We start from the raw sequence: 23,627 nt of genomic DNA on the forward strand, positions 1-23,627 counted from the left end.
TCCCCCTATATATTTATATTGCCCTTGTATAGTTGAAAAGTCTCCCTTGCAGGGGCGGGCGGCGGCTGTGCTCCTCCTCCAATTGGGGTGATCTGTCCACCACGCTGACAGGCGGCTGGGCCTGTTCTGCTGGTCGGTCGCAGGTCTGCCTACCTTGCAGGCGCGGGAGGCGGCTCTGCTCTGCCCCTACTCCAATTGGGGTGACGTGACTACCACGCTGGCGGGTCACTGGGCCTGTTCCGGGCACGGGTGGCGGCTCTGCTCTGCCCCTACTCCGATTGGGGGTGACGTGTCTACCACGCCGGCAGGCCGCTGGGCCTGTGCCGCCAGTCGGTCGCAGGTCTGCCTACCTTGCGTGCTCAGGCGGCGGCTCTGCTCTGCCCCTACTCCAATTGGGGTGACGTGACTACCACGCCTGCGGGTCGCTGGGCCTGTTCCGGGCACGGGCGGTAGCTCTGCTCTGCCCCTCTGGCTTGATGACAAAGTGAGAGAGACTCGTGTGTTTGTGACTCACTTTCTTTACCAGGAGACCAACTTCACTATCAATTTTAAATACTATTAACTCCCTGGTATTCCCTGTGGCATCTTCTTTGATTTTACCCCCCCTGCCCTGACCATTCCCCCTAATGAAAGTCACACTGTGGTCAATTATGTTATTCATTTCATTTTTTTCCTATATGGTTTCACCACATGTGTATTTTCTGCAAACGATTATTAAATAATAGATTATTAAATCTATTATGAAGTGAATTCATATGGCGTATAAGCTTCATTCAACTCTGCCAGGGTATAATAAAGGTGTTTGGAGCTGAGACATCTCAAGGCTTAACTGAGAGAGAATCTGCTAATAAGCTCAGGCACAGGGCCATTGACAGGATTCAGGTGCTCCTTGGCTGTTGACTAGGAACATCAGTCTTTGGACCTGCAGGCCTTGCTGTTGAGCAGTTCACTGCATAGCAGCTGGCTTTCCCTGGAATAAATAAGAAAGAAAAGAAGAAAGACAAAGAAAGAAGTCAGTGTCCTTTTTATAGCCTAATCTAGGAAGTGACATATTGCTGTATTCTACTTGTCAGAGACAAGTTGCTAGATCCAGCTCACACTCAAGAGATTAGGAATCGGAGGGACACAGACATCAGAAAGTGGGACTCATTGGAGAATGTCTAGGAGGCTGCCATCTGCAAACTGTAGTGCAGTAAGGGAGGGAAAGAGGAAGTGGGGGCATCAGTCAAAGAAGGAAAATTTACTTCTTTTTAGGACAGGTGGAAAATAAAGTATTGGTGAGTATTTAGGTAGAGCTCCATCTGAAGTTACATGTTGAACTGAGGCTCAGGTATCAGGTTGGAATGGAGGTAGAGAGACTTAGGCATCTTTAGTTTGTCAATGGCAGTTTAAATCATAAGGATAGAAACAAATATCATGCAAACAAAGTGTGAAGGCTGAAGTGAGCACCAATAAAGACAAATGCAGAAAAGAGAAATGGGATGACCAGAAAAAGGCAGAAGGAGCATCACAAGGGAGAACCACAGAAACCAAGAATGAGAAGGTTTCAGGAAGAAGAGGACAGAAGCTATCAGTGTCAGCAAGTGCAGGGAGGTTGGTAAAGATGATTATTGGAAAGCATGCACTGACTGGGAAATTAAGAGCCACTGGGGGACTTGAGTGAGATGGTTTGGGTGGAAAGGTGGAAATGGAAGACAGATACTTTGGTTGAGGGTGGAATATAAGCCAAGGAAATAGAGACACTGATGAATTTGGACTACCATTTTTGAGAAGGCTTGTCTGACTATCATGTTACACTCACGGCTATTTAGGAGGGATGAGAAATTTCCATTTTGCCAATAACCATCCAATAAAGGACTGAGTTTTAACATGTTTCCTGTTATTCCCTATATGTCAAAAATGATTCTTGAGCATATACTTGTTCTTATGCTCTTTAAAAATGGCGGATTATTTCCACAGTTGCTGATCATATGAAATGCATTTCCCATCACCAATCTCATAAATATTCAGCTATTGTACCTTTCCCCAAACAGTCAGAGATTTATTCATTATATTGAATTGCAATCTCACCCTTCCTTTCTGTTCCTTTGTAAAGAGAAAGATAATATTTCGGCAGTTTTTGCAATGCCCCAGCCTGGAGGGAATGCAAATATAAGCATAATTGATTTTTCTGAACTTGCTTTTCCCCCCTTATGTTCCAGTGCTTTATGCATTATAGGTGGAATGACTGACAAATCAGCCCTGATTGCTAATTAGAAAGCAGAATATATTAGAATCATAGCACATATATCCAGTTTGTTCACAGTGCAAACCCTGGAAATGTGAAGCTTCTCAATGCTCTAGTGCTTGTTGTCTAATTACCTGCTCTTTTGCTTTGACTCAACCTTTCAGGAATCACATTCGCTGAGTATGACGGGTCAGGGGTGATTGCTAATTAAATGGTGGAATTCACTTTGCCCCACCTTGACTCATTTTTCCTTTCCCTTCCCCTCTGAAGTGACACCTTTCCACAAAAAGCATTTCTTCCCTTCCTGAGTTGGCTGAATAATGAAGACGGGTATTCTTATCACTGTTTGAAGCCAAGATTCTCAAGGTAATTTTACTTCAAGGATTGAAGAAACAGGAATTCCACTCTCTTTCTAATTTCTGGGACAAAGGGTAAGTGTGTGTGTGTGTGTGTGCGTGTGTGTGTGAGAGAGCCCATAGTGGGCAAGGCAAGATTCAGCCACTGGCCCAGGAAAGGGAGGCCATCTCTGCCTTTGTGTTTGAATGAGAGTTCTCTATTCACACCAGGACATCTGCGGGCACCTGCAGGCTGAAAAGTAAAAATTGATTTCCTTTCACCTTCCCACTAATCTGAATGTCACCTCAGAATCTCCCGGGATTTAATTGATCTATGACAACTTCATGGCAACCACAGCCTCCCATTGAATGATTAAGAATATTAATGAGTTTGGAGGCAACTGACAGCAGTGAGAGGTGGGGATCTGCTTCGGTGGGACCTTGTCATTGAGCGTCTGAATGGAGCTTGATTCTCACCAGTGCTTGACAGTCGTTTCTCCTTGTTATTCAAAGGTGGCTTGGAAACATCATAGAAGGCTAAACCACATGAGATTGCCAATATTTGTGTGCTTTTGAACTTTAAAGATGGTATTTTGGTAAGGTTGAGACTAATAAATAGTAGCTACTGTCAGAGAATGGAAGATTGAAACCTGCAGAGATGAAATAAATTCTGAGTTCCCATCAAGACCCTTTGTCCTTATAATGAATGGATTAGTAAAGTCACTCGTTTATTTATCGACAGAACATTTGTTGCATTTCCATTCTTCACTACTTAATTACCCAGTAGGCAGATTCGTCATGCATGTAAGGCCCTGTAAAATAGGGTGTTATATTGTCTGTAATTTAGTTTGAAACCATCCAGCATAGAAAGTATGATACATATGTGTGTATTTAGTTAGTTTAACTTACCTCCAGGGGCAACTTGCTAATATTTGCTAATATTTGAAGTACCTTAATCAGAAATACACACTCCAGGGAGGTTAGTTAGCATTTGAAAGACTTTCATCAGGTAGTTACTATAAATGTTTAACTCTCAGTCATCTCAATTAGCTCTAGAGGGTTTATTAACTAGCCTGAGGGATGCTAGCAATAATTTTATATTAGTGAAATAAGTCCTGTTCAAGATAAAGTATGTTGGCTAGAAATATGCACAGGCAACACTACCCTGGCATGATCAAAATGTAAGTATCTAGGTGCTCTTGACTCAGGGCTCTGATTCCATTGAAAGATTGGCTCCCTCCTGTGACAAGGAGGTGTTTCTATTCGCCTCTGGTGAGCTTTTCATACAGAGCTCCTGTTGCAGTGTTCACAGGTGCAAAGAAAGCTGGATCCATGGAGCCTATAGCACTGGTTCTACAATTGCATGTGACTGGATTTGTTTTCAGAATAAAATATTCTGACAGCAGTTAGAGGCTGCATGGGGGTGGGGGGTGTTTAGCAACTGGAGAGAGAACGGAGAGAATGAGACCAGCTAGGGAACTCTGCTAGCTACATAACCACGAAGCTCTGAGCTAAGTTGCGGCAGCATGAGCAGATGGAGTAGAGAATATAGATTGAAAACGTTTACAAAAGAAAAAGAAATGGATTTGCTGAATGGATGGAAATGGAAAGAGGATGTGTTGATGAAGAGAGAGTCATGAAGATGGCTTCCAGGGTGCCTGTTTTTCATGGTGCCATTTTACTAAAATAGAGAACTAAAGGTAGCAAGGAGGGTGGGGACCAGTAGGGAGTAAGCTACTTTTGAATAGACAAATGTGAGATGCTTAGAGGACATTCAGGTAATCATCCAATAAGGAGATGTATAATATGCATTCATACAAGTACACAATACCATATTTGTATAGTATGTATACACACATGTACATATATGTATTTGAGTGTCTGGGGCTCAAGAAGGAGAGCTGGAGATAGCTATTTAACGCATTTAGCAAACACATATTAGGTGTTTCCTATGCTCTAAACCAAGATTGGTGTGAATCTTGTCCTCATTATGATTTTATTATTTTGGTAGACTCAATAAAATGGGAGCATTTGAAGTCTTGAGGATGAGGTCATCTAGAGGGCATATAGAACTGAAATTTCAGAAGCTGGAGTCCAGGTATGGTTCACATTTAAGGTACAGAAGGAAAAAGGATGAATGCTATAGATATCATGTGAATGAAAATGGGAAGGATTAGCCAAATCAGAGAAATTTCATCAGAGAATGATATCAAGGAAATCAAGGTACACAAAAGTTTCAAGGAGGAAATGATGAATGTTCAATATTGTGGATATCAATTAAAATAAGGAATTGAAACATCCTTGACTGCCATGATCTGAAAGGTGAGGGGCAGAAATTCTCTGTCTAGTCAGGCCAGTGGACTTGCTTCACAGACCTAGCTCCCCTCCCAGGGGGCAGCCCAAGTCTGTTCTTAGAGAAAGAAGCAGGGGCCCTACCTGGCAGTACCCCAAGCCACATTTGCTAGCCCCGTGCTGGAGCCATAAAAGTGCTATTTTGATGTCCAATTCCAAAACCCTTTAGAGATACACCAATGAGAACAGGTTCTTGTAGTGGTTTGAAGGCTTAGGCCTGAGGAGAGAAAGAAAAGCTCTGGAGTAGCAATGAGCAACCCTCAGGGTGAACCATAGAGGGACAGACAGTAAGATGCCTCAAGTCGGGGGGCTCTGGAGAGAGGTTGCTATGTTCTGCTTTCTGCTGTATGTGGCGAGGGGCAGAACTCTAAGACAGTGACTGTCAGGGAAATTAAGCAGGGTAACAGAATCCAAAATGAGAGGCTAAAATGACAAAGGAGAAAAGAACATAAACTATTAATTTCAAACTTGTTCATCTTAGGAAAACGAGGGCCCTGGTGGCTTTCTCTGATTTGAGAAGCGCTGGCTTCTCTAGCACTGGCCTATTGTGTGAGCATCAGGCAGACAGAAGGTAGCTGTGCACATTCCTGCTGCAGGGAAGCAAAGGGGAGTGGCGCCTTGACCAGAGGGGCCCTGTCATCTCTATTGGAGTCCTGGCAGGCCACTTTATAGAGGACATGGTTCCAGGAATGACATTCCATTACAAATGAGTCAGCATTTCTGGGACTGTCACAGTCTTACTGGAAGTACTACCTTATCTTCCTGAACAATTACTTTCAGGAAATATGATGGGGAAAAAAATTCAAAGCTCTGACTTCTCCAAATTTACTCCTTATTTTTTCAAAATCTTGGTAGAGTTGTTCATACTTAAAGGCTGTTTTTTCCATTAGAAAAGTACATGTGGAGTCTGTTGGCAATTAAATGCTGCCAAATCCAACCCCAATACCAAAGATGAGACACTACCTAGTCTGGAGCTAAAAAATACAGCTTCTAAGGTCGGATAGACTCGGACATAAGTTCCATATCTAGTTCATCAGCTGTGTGACCTTGGACAAGTTACTTAGTCTTTCTGAGATTCATATTCCACAGCTATATAAGCAAATAAAAACAACAAGAATGTTGTAAAATAAAATATACGATGTGTTTTAGAAGAAGTAATTTGCTCAATAGCCAATAGAGTTCCTTCCTTCCTTCCTCTCTCTCTCTCTCTCTCTCTCTCTCTCTCTCTCTCTCTCTCTCCCTTCTTTTCTCTCTTTCTGAATTTGCTTGAATTGACTGGTTATTTTGAAGTGACATTTGTTTAGAGCCTATCATAAACAAAGTTCCCTATTATACAGAATAACTAGGCTCAGTGTCTCACCCTATAATCCCAGTAACTCTGGAGGGTGAGGAAGGAGGATAGCAAGCAAGTTCAAGGCCAGCCTCAGCAACTTAGTGAGGCCCTGTTTCGAAACCAGAAAGAAAAAGGACCAGGATGTAGTTCAGTGGTAAAGTGTCCCTAGCCTAAGAAGAAAGAAAGAAAGAAAGAAAGAAAGAAAGAAAGAAAGAAAGGAATCCCCAATATAAATGCTGGTAAATAACATCTTTAAAAATATTTACACCAATAGTTTAATAAAGAATTGGGGTGACATTGATGCAGGAGGGATTTAGATCAAAGTGCAGCAGAACACAATTTCAAATCATAGTGAAATGCCATATTGTCATCATAAAGGGGGTCAGTAAAAACCTTCACATGTTTTTAAAAAACAATAATTCATGATTATTTTGGGGTGATTAAGTGCTAGAAAGTGATGAGGTCATTCTCATGGTCTCATGTTATTCTTCTATACCTTTAGAGAGAGCCTGGCTACATCCATATTTTGGGGGCACCAGTGTATTTACAGATGGAGGAAGGGTGAGGCTCTCAACAAAAAGTGTTTTAAACTGTGGCATATTAAATATGTGTGCACATATATGAATGTATACCAACGTATCTATTCATTATGATGAATTAATTTTTTCAGTAGAGGAGATAAATTTATCTCATTCTCTTCTTACCTAATTGTCCAGTTTGTTTTGACTATTGGACAGTTGTCATCTCTTCAGACCCCAGCATTAGGAACTCACATCCTTTGGATAGGTTAAAAAAAAAAGGAATATATTTATTCTTGTTTATTTATTATTATTTCTTAACTGCTAAGAAAGAAATTGTCGAGGTTTAAGGGGTGATAATAAATCACACTTCTTCCCCTTCCACCTTTGGAATCAGTTGAGAAATAGAAGCAAGCAATGGGAAGGGGACATCAAAATAGCACTTTTATGGCTCCAGCATGGGGCTAGCAAATGTGGCTTGGGGTACTGCCAGGTAGGGCCCCCGCTTCTTTCTCTAAGAACAGACTTGGGCTGCCCCCTGGGAGGGGAGCTAGGTCTGTGAAGCAAGTCCACTGGCCTGACTAGACAGAGAATTTCTGCCCCTCACCTTTCAGATCATGGCAGTCAAGACAGAGAGATTAGGGCAGTTCTGAAGAAGGCCATCACCCAAGCTTCCTCTGTAGGTATGGCTCTTCCTCCCGCCTCAGCACCAGTCAGTGCTGAAAAGCCAAGTTTTATCGTCGGAGATTAAAATGCACACACACAGATAGCAGTGACAAAGATGAAGCACTTTACTGCAAGCTGGTGCTAGCTTATAAAGAAAGTGAGAGTCAGTTATCTTTAACCAGGAAGCCCCCGGGGCCAATCATAGTAAAGGTCAGGTCATCACCTATGGTGCACGCACGCACGTCCGCCCTGCATAAGATTCATGGGGGACACAAACTGTCCACGAGTATGGAAGATGGGAGGGCCAGTTAGAAGGTTTTCAAAACAACTTGTTATTTGCCCATTGACAATTTGCCCACTGCCATGTTGCATTAGGGGCTCCTTATCTGAAAGGCCCGGGGAGTTCTTAGCCGCCCACTGGCAATTTGCCCACTGGCAATTTGCCCACCGCCATGTCTGAAAGGTATGGGGAGTTCTCAGGGAAACTCCCAACAAGTGCCATACTGCTCTCCCTGTTTGTAAAGTTTTCAGTTCATAGATGGACAGTTCCATCGCTCTGTGCCCAAGGTGAGGCAGAACATCAAGGCAAAAGAGCGCGGTGGATGAAAGCCGCTCAGGACATGGCAATCAGCAGAGCTAATTAATTCTTTTAATACAAAAATACAATGATATATATCTATATATCTCTCTATATGTATATGTGTATGTATATATGCATGAATATATATACTTATATATTTAAGTATATATATGCATGCATATATATAAAATTTTAATAAGATAGTCAACAAGATTTATCAAAATTTATTTCTAAGTGTCTTATAGGCACTATGTCCGCCTTTAAATTTTGTCACTGGATACTTGGGAAGACATCCTAGGCCTACATTTAATGGGACTTCATTGGCCCTTTGAACACCTGAGGTCTGGGCTAGTGACCTCCCCGCCATAAATGCTTTGTGATGGTCTCCTGTCTGTACCTCTGCAGGTACAATCCTTGGCATAACACAGGTGTTTTTAAGAAGTTTGCTGAATGAATCAGTGAATTCTTGCATCCTGATTACCACTTAGGAAGCTTGCTGAAGAGCTTTGTAACTGATGCGCTGCTAGATTTGCTAACAGCTTGAGATTCCTTTTGTTTTAGAAAGGGAAAGAACACATCACCTTGCCCCTTGTGCACCTTTGTATGGGCGGCTATCTTTTAATCAGAGAGTTCTTGGTGCAGAGTAGAAAAGGGTGAGCAGAAGGTGATGAGGGATATGGGTTACACAGCTCTTTAAGGTGCAGTTTACTTGACGTTACTTTATAGTGCAAATACTAGTGAGAAGGACACTAAATGCGTCCAGATGTGGAGTCCAGGGCCTCAAAAACTTCAGTCTCTATACATTTTTTTTTCTGACTCCAGTGAGGTGAAAATGCTTAATTTTTTTCTTTTTAATAAAAACACAAGTGGCACAGTATCAACCCTGTAGTACACTAATAGGAGAAGTCAATTCTATCAGCAGCAGCATCTGGGCATTCCTAAGTTCTCTAGAAATTAAGAGAAACTCATCTGCTTTTAAATGCAAGTCTTCTCTCTAATCTCCAATCACTGTTTTTAGTAATAACTCGAAGATGTGCTAACCCTAAGGACACAGCCGCCATCTTTAGGCTGCAGGTATCCAGGACAGATTACGCACACTGACCTCACGTGGGATGCTTGCTGTTATTGCCAGACCTCCTTCTCATCTCAATGTGATTCATTACTGACAGAGAGAAAGCAGGGTAAAGCATTTAAATCCTCCTTAAATTGATGCAGCTTAGCAGGCTCAGCTTTGAAGCCCTCTGAGTCCCGAGGGCCTGGTTCTCCATTCTAGATGGAATAATGCTCTGTTCATTCCCCCAAAGTAGGTAATTAATTCTCGGTTGTGTGCTGGAGAGAAGATGAAAGCAGGTTGCTTTAGTTTTGAGTCTTTTAAAAGACTGTGGTCTCCCTTACCCGTGGGATCTTTAAGTAGTCTAGTGCACAAGAGGTAGGAGTAGCAGTAATGATAACAGTAACAACAATAACAAGTCTATTATAATCTTGAATTTAGAAGTCATTCATTTACAAAGTCCTGTGGATGTTTTTAAAGTATGGCTAATATACCTATCATATTCTCTAAAAGTGAAAGAAGAAAGCAGATTCAGTTCAGTAAGGAAATTCATTTTAGTGGGCATTTATTGAAAGCCCAGTACGTGCTTGATTTTATATCGGGCATTTTGGCTAGAAAAATACAACGATTATAGATTATAGTTTTGTTTCCTTTTCTTTTTGGGGGTATATGTGTACGTATATATACATGGGAATTGAACTCGAGGGCACTCGGCCACTGAGCCACATCTCCAGCCCTGTTTTGTATTTTATTTAGAGACAGGGTCTTACTGAGTTGCTTAGGGCCTCACTTTTGCTGAAGCTGGCTTTGAACTCATGATCGTCCTGCCTCAGCCTCCTGAGCCGCTGGGATTACAGGCATGTGCCACTGCACCCGGTTTATAGTTTTTGTTTTTAAGCTCAAAATCTAAACATGGATGCAGACACATACCCAAATTGTTATGGTTTGAATATGAGGTGTCCCTCCCCTCAAAGTTCCTGTTAATGCAGAAATACTCAGAGGTACAATGATTTCCCTATGAGAACTGTAACCAAATTCGTCCATCCTAGTTTGAATGGACTTGAGTGGCAATTGTAGGCATGTGGGGCATGGCTAGAGGAAGTGGGTCACTAGAGGCTTGCCCTGCAAGGTGCACCTTCCCTGTGGTCCGTTCTATACTTTCCTGTCTCTCTCTGCTTCCTGACCCTTCCAGGAGCCGAGCAGCTTTCTTCCACTGAGCCCTGCCCCCATGCTATGCTGCTTCACCTTAGACCTAGAGCAATGGAGTCAGCCATCTATGGACTAAGACCTCTGGAACTATATGCCACAAATAAATTTTCCCTCCTCCACATTGTTTCGGTTGGGTATTTTGGTCACAGCCATGCAGAAGGTGACTAAAGCACAAGTAAAGGAGCCTGGCAGGTCTCCATAGTGCCAAAGCCCTGTGCCCTGTTGTCTCATGGGTACTTCCCTTTGTCCTTTTCTCTCCTTCCCCTTCTTCCTTCCTTTAAGCACCACTTACTGAGTTTTTCATGTCAGGTCTCTAGCTCCATGGACATAAATAAAATGCTGGGCATGTTCTCCAGAATTTTACAACTTTGTAATGAAGCCTTTCACTTTGAGATGGTGAGAGGCACAGGTACAAATACTAGTGAGAAGGATACTAAGTGTGTCCAGATGTGGAGTCCAGAGCCTCAAAAACTTCAGTCTCTGTATATTTTTTCTGACTCCAGTGAGGTGAAAAAATTAGTAGAGCCTTGGAGGAGAACTTCCAAAAGTCCTTGGTAGGTCCCCTGGGTTTTAAAATCTGGTTCCTTCTTTTTTTTTTTTTTCTGGATAAATGCTATGAGTTGAGTTGTGTCCCCCTTACCTCCAGACTCATACATTCAAGTTGTAAGTCCCAGTACCTCAGAATTAGACTTTAAGTAGGTAATTAAGGGTTAATGAGGTCCCGGGTGGGCTTATGACCAATGTGACTGTCGTCTTTACAAAAAAAGGAGAGATGGTAGGGGGATGCAGAGGGGAGACCACATGAGAACATAGTGAGAAGGTAGTCATCTACAAGCCAAGGAACGAGGCCTCAGGAGAAACCAGTCCTGCTGAAACCTTGATCTCAGACTTTTGGGTTCCAGAATTGTGAGAAGACAAATCTCTTGTCTAAGCCACCAGTCTTGGTTATGTTGTTATGGCAGCCCTGGCAGATCAATGCTCATTCATCCTGCACCACACACATGAGAGCAGCTGGACTTTTCCGTTTAATCTTTTCAAGGGAGTGCTGAGGTCGAAAAAGCTAAGGCAGCTCTAGGCAGGGGATGGCTTATTTTTCCAGAGGTTGGGATATGGAGCACTGGGTGATCATCTTAGCTACGGAGACTGGTAGCTGAGGAACTCACAAGAGGATGCATGCCAGGAATCAGACGTCTGGAAAGTCAGCACAGCTGGTAGTGTTATTTAGAGATTTGGCGAACATAAGAGTCTAAGTAAACCATTTGCAGGTAGTGGGGAAGATGTTTATATTTGGACGGCATGGTAGTGATACATCATTTCCTACTAAATCAAGTTCCAATCCAATAACCCAGACTTTATTAGGATCCTTTGTGGTTTGATCTTAGATGACATTTCCAGCTTTATATATATATATATATATATATATATATATATATATATATATATATATATATATTTTTTTTTTTTTTTCTCTCCAGTTGGCCGTGTATGCTTTGGCTGAACTGAACTGCTGCCTGAATTTATTTCCTCACGTCAGTGCTTTTGTTCCTACTAGAGGGAAGCCTCTATAAGGATGCCATTCTCTACCCTACCTAATCTCCATCTTCCTATTTATCCACATCCAATCTGTCCTTCATGACTCATGCTTCTGTTCCTATGAAATCCTAATTTTTCCCTAGCCAAAAGCTGTCTCTCTTTTCTTTGAAAATCCATTTCACCTAATTTGAATCTCTTTCAAGCTTGCTTGACGGTTTTCTTTTCATGTCCTATCCCTTAATGGGCCACAGGCACATCAAAGATAGGGACCACGTTCTGACCATTTTGTGTTCCTTACAATGCCTTACACACAGTAGAAACTCAAGACATATTTGGCCAATAAATGCATCCTGTCAGAAACTGAAATTTATGGATTTTGGATATATCTGGCCATTATCTTAAATTCTCAATAGGTTCAGTGGCTCTTACCTTTTTCTTAAAACTGATTTTCATCCTAAAGTGTCTTCTTCTATACCAATTTGTATTTGCCCATGCTCCTTCGAGTTATCTCTGACCATTTCTTTTTGACTAAGTATCTAGTTTGTTTCTATATCTTGTTAGTTTTTCATTAATAGGATCTGTTTTAGTTTAGACTCTGATTGGGGACTTCCAAAACTTTCTCAGTGATCTTCTCAACCTTAGGCTCTGGTCTCCAGTGATTTTTCACTCCACTAGAAGCCAGATTCACTTTTCTAACATGGGATAGTAATAACAGCTAATATTTACTGAGCACTTGGAAAGTATTAGCACTGTATTTGCATACTGCATCTCATGACCTTCCCCCAAACCTTAGAGATGGTGTTAAGGATCAAATATTTATGTCTCTCCCAACCCCCAGTTCATATGTTGAAGTTTTGATGCCCAATATGACAGTACTTGGAGATGCGATATGTATAGAAGCAATTAAAGTTAAATGAGGACATAGGGAAGAGCCCTGATCCAATAGGATTCATGTCCTTATAAAATAGAGATACCAGAGAACGTGCTTTCTGTCTTCATGTGCACATACTGAGGAAAAGCCATATGAGGATTCAGTGAGAAGGCAGCTGTCTGCAAGTCAGGAAGAGGGCTGTCCCTTGAGACCCTCTGTGCTGCACCTTGATCTGATATTTGATCTAGAAATGTGAGAAAACTGTAGTTAAACTCTCATAAACCACTAAGGTAGGTTACATTATTGTCTCATTTTGTAAATGAGGATGATGAGGTCCAGAAGAGCTAAATGACTTGCTCAGCCTCTCAGCTTCCAGATTATAGAGCCAGAATTTTAATTCATGTATGACTGTCCAATTCTAGATCCCTCTACTTAATCACTATGCTGTATTCCTCAGACTTTCATGTGATTGCTCCCAAAGGTGTGCTGGAACACTGGTCTTCTGAGGGAATAAAAACCTGATTTGTAGTGTTTACAAATTTATGTGGTGTAAATACTTCCACATTTCAAGTTACAAATGGTTTGACAAATAGTTCCAAATATTTCCTAATTGGCTCTTGGAATTCCAGATGCATTACTTCCAGTACATCACTTGCTGCTCCCTTGCTCCTGAACCTTTGGAGGAAAGAAAAAGAAAAACGAAAAAGAATCTGATAAGAGTAGAAGCTCTGGTTGCATATTCAAATATAAGGATAGGAAAGTCATGTCTGAGTAGTTCTACTGTACTTCCCATTCTCCTCCCCTTCCCTTCCCTCCATCCCCCTTTGTCTAATCCAACAGACTTCTATACTCCCCTCTCCACCTTACCTTGTGTGGGTTAGCATCCACATATCAGAGAGAACATTTTTTTTAATAAATATATGTCTAGGGTAACTCTGCATCATGTACAACCACAAGAATAGCATCCTAATTAGAATAAGTTATACTTCATGTATGTATAATATGCCAAAATACATTCTACCATCATGTATATCTAAAAAAGAACAAATAAAAAGAAAAAAAAGAGTAGAAGCTCCATGAGAGCAGGAACAATGCTTGTCTTTTTAATTAGTGGAGTAGGTCTTCCCTAAGTGTTTGCAGAATATTTATTAGTTACTTGGGAGATTTTATGTGTATTATTTCATTTACCTCATGGTTATTATCTCTGTTTCACTGATTATAAAAATGAGGTTAAGTAGAGTAAGTAACTAACCATCTTCCTATTCCTATCCCAGGACAAGGATTTTGCCTCCCTTGTAGTATGAATAAGATGAGCTTTCAGTAGGAGCTCAATAAATACTTAATGGATGATTTTTTGCTTCATCTTGAGAATTGTGATTCTGTTATATGTGCAGCCATTCCTGTTAAATCTTGCTTTTTCTGGAGGGTGTGTGTGTGTGTGTGTGTGTGTGTGTGTGTGTGAAAGAGAGAGAGAGAGAGAGAGAGAGAGAGAGAGAGAGAGAAAGAGAGAGATATGAGATTATATATTCATATGCACATACAGGAAAAAAAAGCAATGGGAAGAGAAGAAAATTTAAAAAGTCATAGTAATTTTTTTCATTTTCTCAAATTCACCTGGAAATATTAATATCTAGAAACAGAGTGAGGAGTGCTTTCTGCTCCACTCAGGGTGAGGCACACAATTTTCTGTACCCCAAAGCAGCCAAATCCAGGAGTTGACCTCCTTTTGAGGAAAGAATCAAAGATCTTCTGGACCCGGGACTGGAAGAGGAAGAGCTGAATTCCACAACCAGCTCCATGAAGAATATCTCAAACCAAAGGGCTACAAACTAGGAGCAGGAAGTCCCTTCAAGGAGGCAACTACTATGTGTATTGCCGGGTTTCTGTTCTCTCGACTAAAAGGCTCAGGGGTCACTCCAGTTAAACTGGGCTAACTGGGCTGCACGAAATAACCACACAAGAGACACAAATACCTTTTTCTTTGGGGTCACTGTGACGGCTCCTCTGACCTTACTGGTCCACAGGAAGAGAGAGAGCAAGAGCATGTGCTGACCCCTTTTATTGAGGAGAAGCTATTCAAATGAGGCAAGGGGTCAGGTTTCAGGGGCCTGAGTCTATCTTCATGATGTCCACTGCCAGCAGGTTGACTGACACCTGGGTAGGCCACATCCAAAGGCACAGTAAGAGAAGGGGACACACACAAGGCACTTCCATGGAAGATTCTATCCTAAACAGGGCAAGGGGTTATATTACAAAGGAACAGGTGAGCATAGCTCCACCCGTGGGGCTGTAGCAAGACACACCCATGCATGAGACACTGACCCCTGGACCCAAGAAGGGTGGGGAAAGTTCTGCCACATTTCTGCGACTGAGCGCCTCAGCACCCAGCCGGGGAGTGTAACCCAGTCACGTGTAAGGTTGGTCTCCCACAGTGTATTTTATATTTGGAATACCATTTGGTTGTCTGGAATCTATTTCATAAATAGAAGTTTGTTAAAGGCCCCAGAATAAAGGGGATAAATACATAGTGATGTCTTAAATATAGCCATAAAGTCTTCTTAAAATCTTTGTGGGAAGTAGGAAAATGGGCCCCTTTCTCAAGGCATGTTACTGCTGTTTTCTGGATGATTTTCATAAGGATTGGACATACCTATGATCAACAGGAAGTGAGTGTTGCCCCCTGGAGTACTAGTGCATAATTCACACACAACCATACGCTGTGGCCCCATGGGGTTATTCAAAGTGTGTAAATATATGGTAGTGTGGAGGACAGAAGCGTGAACAGGGAGGGACATAAATTTGGTCAAATTAAAAGAAGATTCTTATCCAGAATCTATAATAAGTTGTAACATTTATATAATCTCCATCATACTCAGAGTGGCATAAAAATGTTAAAATCTAATTAACCTTTAATGCACTCATCTGAAGATTATTATATCAATTTTTAAATGGATCAAAGTGAAGGGAGGATGGCAAATGCCTAGTTCAGTGATGCTGAGTGAGTGGCATTGGCAAGACTTAAGTCACTTTTTCCAGTTCTTTGTTGGAAGAGCTTGTTTTTTCTTTCTTTCTTTCTGTCTTTCTCTAGCTACCTGGATGAGACTTAAACAAAGCTTTATAGATACAGATGGAAAGTGCAAATCCTGAGCATGGGAAGAGATTTGAAGAATATTTAGATGAACTTACAGATGTCAAATAATGGTAACGAAGGAAAATAGGATGCCTAAGAAGCACAACTGATATCCATACTGGCAGCACCCTGGACAGCTCTGTAGGGAGCCGGCACAGTCAGAAAATGGTCTGGGATTGGATTGTGGGCACACTTATGTGTGTGTGTGTATATGTGTGTGTGTGTGTGTGTTTCCTTTCATCCTGGACCACCTTAAAACTTTTATTAATGATCTTACAAAGGTAGCAAGTGGGGAAAAGGATTAAGATATAAAAACTATAAAACAAGGAAGAATGTGAAGAGACTAGAAGAGAGGAACACACTGAACCAGAAGTTCACCACATCAGAGATGAGCTCAGTCTTTGAGATGTGTCTGAATGGCATCCTGAAGGACAGATGGGCAGTTTCAGTGGACAGAAAACGAGTGCTCCAGGTGGACGTAACATGTCACATTTCTGCTTTTGCCTACCCAGCCTCTATCTGTTCTTTTAATGCATAATGCTTTACTTTACTTGGGGGGAGGGGGAATTCTCTTCTTCCATTGGATAAAGTTGCCAAAATTATCTACAAAATTATCTAGTCAAATTCAAGTCAGTATCCACTCTCTGGAACTGGCATCTGAGAAGAGTAGACAGGAAAAAAAAAGAAGAAAGAAAAACAAAAATACAAAGAACATGGGACTTTTTCACTCTGGTTGTGCCCCTGGAATATTGTCCAGTAGTTCTTGCTACTATGAGACCCCCTGAATTCCTCTGGTTCCTGTCCTGTCTGGGCCTGACTCTTTAGTTTCTGTGAACTTCCATACCCTTTCTCTCTGGTAGTCAGAGTCAGTTTTTATGCCTTGCAGTGAAGAGCTCTAAGTGGCTAGTAGTTGGAACACTGCACAATACTAAGTTTTTCAGATGGTCAGCAGTGCAGTGTTGCTGCAGGAAAGCAATGAGGGCTAGGTGTGGTAATTTAGGAACAGGTTGAATGAGGTCAAATGACCAGTTAAGGAGATTGAACTTCACCTAGGAAGAGAGAACTAATGAAACATCTCAGGTAGGGGATATGATTGTATTTCTCCTTTAAGATTCTTCTGGAAGCAACGTGGTTATAAAAATTGGAGAATTAGATAGTGAGGCTGGGGAGACCAGTTAGGAAACTATTTTACTCATCCGGATGTGAGGTCATGCAGGCTTGGACTATGGTGTGGAAGTAGCAATGAAAAGGTGCAAGTGGGCAATAGGGCTTCTTGTTCTCCTAGATGGTAGCCAAGGGGAGAAGATGCTGATTTGTAACTGAGCCACGGGGAGCACATTCCCATCCGCAGAGAGAGCACATTCCCATCCGCAGAGAGAGCCGGTAAATTCTGCTGCAATGCACCTTAAGTGCCCCAGAGAAAGAAGTTTGGGCTCATAAAGAGGAAGGCAGCAGCTCAGTCTGGAGAGCAGATCAGTTGGATTTGGACCAAATTAATATCTTGAGTTGTTGATGCTGAAACTTCGACCACTCCCTTGACAAATAATTTTTGGTTGAGGCAGCAGGCAAGAGAAGTTCCCATTTGGAAGATTTGGTATTTCTGTGGTTTCTTCTGAAAAAAAAAATTAAAATTACAAGCCCCATTTTTTTTAGTGGTTCATAAAAAGTTGCAAAGGGAAAACATTATTGAGCAATAAAAGGTGTGTTTATGTGTATTCATAAGAAGTGGCTGGAGGCCAACTCCCATAAATGTGTTAGGCTTGTACCTCAGCACTGAACAATTACAAGAACCCTGGAGGCTTCTATTTCACTTGGAAAATGTAATAGAGGCAGCTTCTGCAGCCCTTCCAGGCTAATCAACCTCACACAGACTGAACGAGGGAGCCTGCCCCTTTAAGTTTCGACAGTAAGCAAAACTGTAATACGTATAGTAAAAGTGGTCTTTGGAGCCCAGTTCTTTCTATTCTCCTCTCTGGCTTGGCAAATACCTGTGTCTCCATGAGTTCCCTTGTACTTCCAGCCAGTATCACTGGCTCTGAGTCTATTTCAATTGGCACGAGCCACTACTTACCAGGTTTGGAGACACTTCTTTACAACCAAGGAGTCATCCCCACCCTATCACGAGTGGGTTTCCATTGTGAGAACTAGACCCTTGATAGGCATGGATGTGAGACTTCCTCGCAGAAAGCAAGATGCTGCTCCATTTGACTGGCTGTGATAGTACTTTCCCAGTTCTAAGAGCCCCGTAGGGAAGGCAGGAAACCTTATCCTTCCTCAGGAAATCACATCACAGAGGCAACTGTTCATTTTACTTGAGAGCAGGGCTGTCTCTGCCTTCTGCTATGGCTATTACCCACATCAGGATGTGGCCACAGAGCCCAAATATTTTGCCTTATGGTCACTGGAGTCCTTCTTAGTCCCTATCATGCAGAAACTTTCTAGTCAAATAGGACTTAAGGCTTTCTGGAAGGCAGAAATCTAACAGTAAGGAAGTGCCTCAAGTAGTAAACTTCTCTTCCTTTTACATAAAAGTCTTGGATAATTGAGTACATTAGTTTCTTATAGTTCAGTAACAAACTGATATAAGTTTAGTGGGTTAAAACAACAACCTTATTAACTTATGGTTCTGGAAGTTAGAACTGAGGTCAAAGCAAGGAATTCACAGGGTTGGATTTGTTTCTGGAGGCTTTGGAGAAGAACTTGTGTTCTTGACTTTTCCAGCTTCTCATGGACACTTGCTTTGCTTGGCTGTAAACCCCTTTCGTCTCCAAAGCCAACAATGTCTGGAAAAGTCCTTCTTACATTTTATCACTCTGACACTAACTTTACTTCTGCCACTAACTTTACTCTGCTTCTTGCTTCCCCTTTCAAGGACTGTTGTGATTACGTGGAGTCCACTGGATCATCTCCCCAGGTTGAAGTCCGCTCACTAGCAACTTTAATTCTCCTTTAACATGGAACATAACATATTCACAGGTTCTGGGTATTAGGACCTGGACATCTTTGGGCTATTATATTACATGTCACAGAGAGGGAGTATTAAAATATCTGTCTCCTTTTCTTCTGTGTTCTGGTTGCTCTTAATACCTTTCAATTTTTTTTAAAATGTATTCAAACTAGTTCACAATCTTCAAAAGTGGCACATAATATACTTTTCAAATGACTTCAGGGTGCAAGGCTCTGTTCCAGGAGCAACTGGATGTACAAAGGAAAGCATGTGGGATTATACTGCCTTCTAGGAATTTTTAAACACTATTTGAATGAATGAGACACCCATGCACAGACAACAGAGAAGAGTAGAATTTGATAAATCCCAGCGACTGCTTCAGCCAATTAGTGCCGTGGGAGTTCAGAGGGAGTGTCACTCTGAATCCCGTTGACTGAAGTTCTCCCCTCCTAATGTACTGCTTCATGGAAACAAATCTTCTCTACTATTTTTTTCCTGTTCCTGCAGGTATCCTCCAGCCCCAGAGGTGGTAGAGAACAGATGCCAAGGACCCTCACCAGTGGACCCAGACAGTGATACAGGATCCTGCCTTCATACTATAACGACTAGAGAGAGTTCTTCCCTTTCCTTCTAAAATAGCCAATTCCTACAGACTGATAAGAAGATCTGGCAGAAATCTGGGAGCAAGAGTGCAGCTCCTTGGCACAGCAGCCATGGGAAATGGAGAGAAAGAAAATCACTTTATAGATAGGAGAGAAATAAGGAGGATTTGCTTAAACCCATCTGCATCTTCCATTGAGACTGTTGGAAAGAAGTAAACAGCAGCTATAAATAATTTCTACCCCAAATACGTTGGGGTCTTCTCAGAGGTCTTCACCTTTCAGCATCTTCTGGACTTGACATATTTGGTGAGGAGATATGTGTAAAGGGGACAGAATGAACATTAAGTGTCTTTGTGGGCAGCTCATGTGGACACTGAAAAATAGTTTTTGGGATTTGCTCCTGTGTCTTTTTTATTTGTAGAACAATATACCTAGTAATACCAGAAATGTGTCATGGTGACTGCTGGAGGGATTATCTCACAAGTGGCCCCCCTCTTCACTGTGACCATCAGACTCATAAAGAACAACACAAGCCCGAAGACTGCTCTGTGGTTGATACCTATGGTCCTGGGGCAGAGCTTGAGTTTAGGTCTGCAGGGAAGAGAAGAGTCAGTAGCAGGTCAGGTTCTTGTCCCTTGGGCTCCCTTTGAATCAATTGCAACTTTTTCTGTGATTGTGCCCTGGTGATGCTTGAAGTCACAGATTTATTTTCTTCATTATTCAGAGTGACAATCAACTGTATTTAAGACATAGTACCTAAACCACGAATATATAAGGAATGATTTCCTTTTCTACAACTAGCAGTACTGTCCATTATAGGGCTGTCAGTCAAAGATAAATTAGGCACTATGACTTGTTTTTGTCATAGAAAAGTAGGCCTATAATTACAGACCTGCCCAGAGGAAAGGAACTTTAATAGTTACCATTCTTCCTTTTAAAGAGCATGTTCCTTCATCCTGGTCAGATTCAGCCTCTGTGTGAATATGTTCTATAATGGGAACATACAACCTCACTAGGAGACCTGGGGTCAGCACACTTTTTGTAAAAGTTCAGTCAGCAAATATCCTAGGCTGTGCAGACCCCCGGGGTTTGGGTTGCAACTACTCAAATCTATCCCTGTGTATGTAAGCAGCTATGGATAATATGTAAATAAATGACTGTGACTTTACAAGAAAGCTTGATTTACCAAACAAGCAGTGGGATGGATTTGGCCCATCTGTATAGTTTGCCTATTCCTGGGATACCACTTGCTTGTGGGGCAGCCCTGATGGTGTGAAGTTCTACCTTGAGCCAAAATCTGCCTCCCTTTAAATTACTTACCACCTTTCACATCCTTTATCATGCTTAAAAATATTTGATTGATTAGCTACAACTGCCTCCTGTATCTAAATTATTTACAACACATAAATTCTCTAATGGGTACCATTTTGTTCTAAAACCAATATGATTAATTGATTGTTTCATTCACTTGCCTACTTATCCATCATTTATTAAGTACTTGAGTAGGGGCTGGGGCTGGGGAAATAAATGCCCTCTCAGAGTTGACAAGTCTGGTGGGAGATGATCACAAATGAAAGTGAAAGCTATGGTAGTGATAGAGGGGTCTGTGGGAGGATAAGGGGTAACACCCATCCAGTGGCAGGGCACAGAGAGCACGGAGGATACGGAGACTCCTTCAAGGAGGTTGCACTTGAACTGAGTTTTATGGACTGGTTCTGGTAGAAACTAGCATTGAATTCTGAAAATCATATGTGAAAAGTTGTGCAACCTTTTGTGTCGTCAGAGTCTGCAGTTCTGTAATTCAGGAACCCCAAGTAATTCAACACTTAACACACAAATAATGCTTCTAATTTATATCTTCATATTCCTCTCCCCACACAACAGTGCACCTGAGTCTGAGCGTTGGATGGACAAGAGGGATGTAAAGGTGAGGGGTGAGCAGGAGATGTAGGCAAGGCAGATCTGGAGAAACCTTGGGTGCCATTTTAAAGCCAAAGAGAATTAACCAAAGTAAGCGTCATTCTGTGCTACTGTAGCCTGAAGTATTTTAGCAAAGCATTCTCTGAGTTGATTTAAAGGTTCTGTTTTATAAGCAAGACATCATGACCTTAAGGCAGCAGTCTTTGGTTCTTGAAAAAGAAAAATAAAAAGTCCAAATTCATATCTATCATAAACATTTGTAGTGTAAGTTGTAGAATTTTTTGGTTTGTTCTGGAATGTTGATTAATAGATATTTTCCTACCTAAAATCAATTTACAGGGATTTTCCTAGAATTTATCAGAAGACTGTACATTATATGGGTCTGTGTAACACGTATAGGCAAGGCCCCAACTTATTCTCTAACATCCCTTATTATAGATTTTACTTTTGACTTCTGTAGAATGGTGCCCAGGGCCTTTCTTTGCACATGATCCTTTTTCTTCTGTGCATCTCTCCCCCTCCACTTTACAACAGATCTGCCGAGCCTTGGCTAGACTGGCAGTGCTCTGAATGATTTCCCAGCTCCCCTCCCTTTCCTGCTCATTTCCTGACTTGCCTCTGGGTGCTCAGTGCTCCCCTCACACATGCTGTCAAAGAATTCAAGACAGTGCATTGTTGTTGTTTTACTTGTTTTTCCTCAACCACACAGAGGAAGCAGAGACCAAACCTTTTTCATTTTGCATTCCCACAGAAAGCACATAACTTGATACATAATAACATTGGCTGAGCCTTTGTTTGCTGAGTGAGTAAATGAACCAATGCAAGAACAAAGATTTGCCATATGTCCTGAGCTAGACTATTGATTAACCTCAACTAACCCTTTAGTGATTTGGACGTTGTAACCAATACAGTTTGGTGCAGGAAAAGACCACAGATAGTGCTTCAGTACGAAGCTGCACTGTCTGATGCTGTAGCCAACAGACTCACAAGGCTATCGGGCACTTGCACTATGGCTAGTCCAAATCCAAATGTGCTCTAAGTGGGAAAATACATACTGCATGTCGAATCTTTATCCTAAAAACAAAGGTAAAGTTTTTTCAGTACTTTTGAAATTATATCATTGGAATTTTGAAATTGTAATTTTTTTTTTTAGGTAGACTAGGTTAACAAAATATAATATTAAAATTACTTTCACTTTTAAAATATGGCTTAAAGGGATATTCAACATCTGTGACTCATATTTTCACTGGACAGGAGTGGTATGGAGAGTAGATTGCCATATTCTTCCATCTTGGAAGTTTTTTATGATTTCTTGCATTCAGATACCAGGTTCTATTATCAAAACTTGTGTTTTTGTTCTGTGGTTAGAAAGTGTGATCCACATATTGCTCGATTGCTCAGGCAGTAATCAACTCCTTGAGATGCTGCTGTCCTACAACCCCATGGCACAACCACTTTGGAGATGTCTGAAGAAGCCAAGAAAGTGGGGACCATTTGCTCAGCCAGTTCCTGCAATATAGGCACTCAGCTGAGGGCCCCGTGGTCTGAAATTATGGCTGATACCCTTGAAAATTTCTCATACCCTGGCACAGACATTTATTGTTAATCAGGGTAAGCCATAGGTCAGCTGACTACTTCCTCAGACCCGTGAAATCAAGGAAGAAAATGGTGTGAGAAGAGCACATAAGCAAGTTAGCTGTTTTTTGTGCTTATTGTTAACACAATCTTAACTTTGTTGATAGCAATAGAAAGGAACGGAAGAGAGTTACAAATTGATTGTATTGGAGATTTACCCTGGTGGTGGTTTAGGGAATGAGATGGGAGAGACAATGGAAGGTATATTTTCTAAATTATGTTTTGCTTAAGCCCAAATTAAAATTGCATTCCCTCTTCATGCATTTCCTTTGCTCTTTCTTCTATCAGAGATGTCTTTTGAGCTTTCTCCATTTAGAAATAGTCTAGTCTTTCTTCAGAATCTAACCTTAATAACAACTATTCTGTTAGATCTTTTTGCTTGGGTCTCCTGTCATAGAGTTTTTTTTTTTTTAAACATTTATTTTTTTAGTTGTAGGTGGACACAATACCTTCATTTTATTTTTATGTGGTGCTGAGGATCGAACCCAGTTCCTCTTGCATGCTAGGCAAGCGCTCTTCCTCTGAACTACAACTCCACCCACTCTCCTGTCATAGAGTTTTATGTGTAACTGAATTTCAACACTTAACAAACAAATAATGCTTGTAACTTATATCTTCATATTCCTCTCCACACTAGACTATTTTCTTCTTGAGAGCAAGGATTATCTCCTTATCAATTTGGGATATCCCATGCCAGCTACCCTCTCAGGCTGCTTGG

General features: G+C 41.4%; 1 long non-coding RNA gene across 1 annotated transcript in view; it reads left to right on the forward strand.

The window, feature by feature from the left end:
• LOC124078226 (uncharacterized) overlaps positions 1 to 21,458 on the forward strand; it is a 35,670-nt gene extending 14,212 nt beyond the window's left edge. Inside the window, exons 3-4 of the long non-coding RNA XR_006846843.2 lie at positions 2,498 to 2,658; positions 19,260 to 21,458. This is a non-coding gene — a long non-coding RNA (uncharacterized LOC124078226). The remainder of the gene's footprint in view (positions 1 to 2,497; positions 2,659 to 19,259) is intronic.
• Positions 21,459 to 23,627: the final 2,169 nt, after the last annotated feature.

This window comes from Marmota monax, unplaced genomic scaffold (genome assembly GCF_021218885.2).
Source record: "Marmota monax isolate L192 unplaced genomic scaffold, Marmota_monax_Labrador192_F-V1.1 WCK01_AAM20220418_F8-fsc00110, whole genome shotgun sequence".
In the NCBI taxonomy this organism is placed as follows: Eukaryota; Metazoa; Chordata; class Mammalia; order Rodentia; family Sciuridae; genus Marmota; species Marmota monax.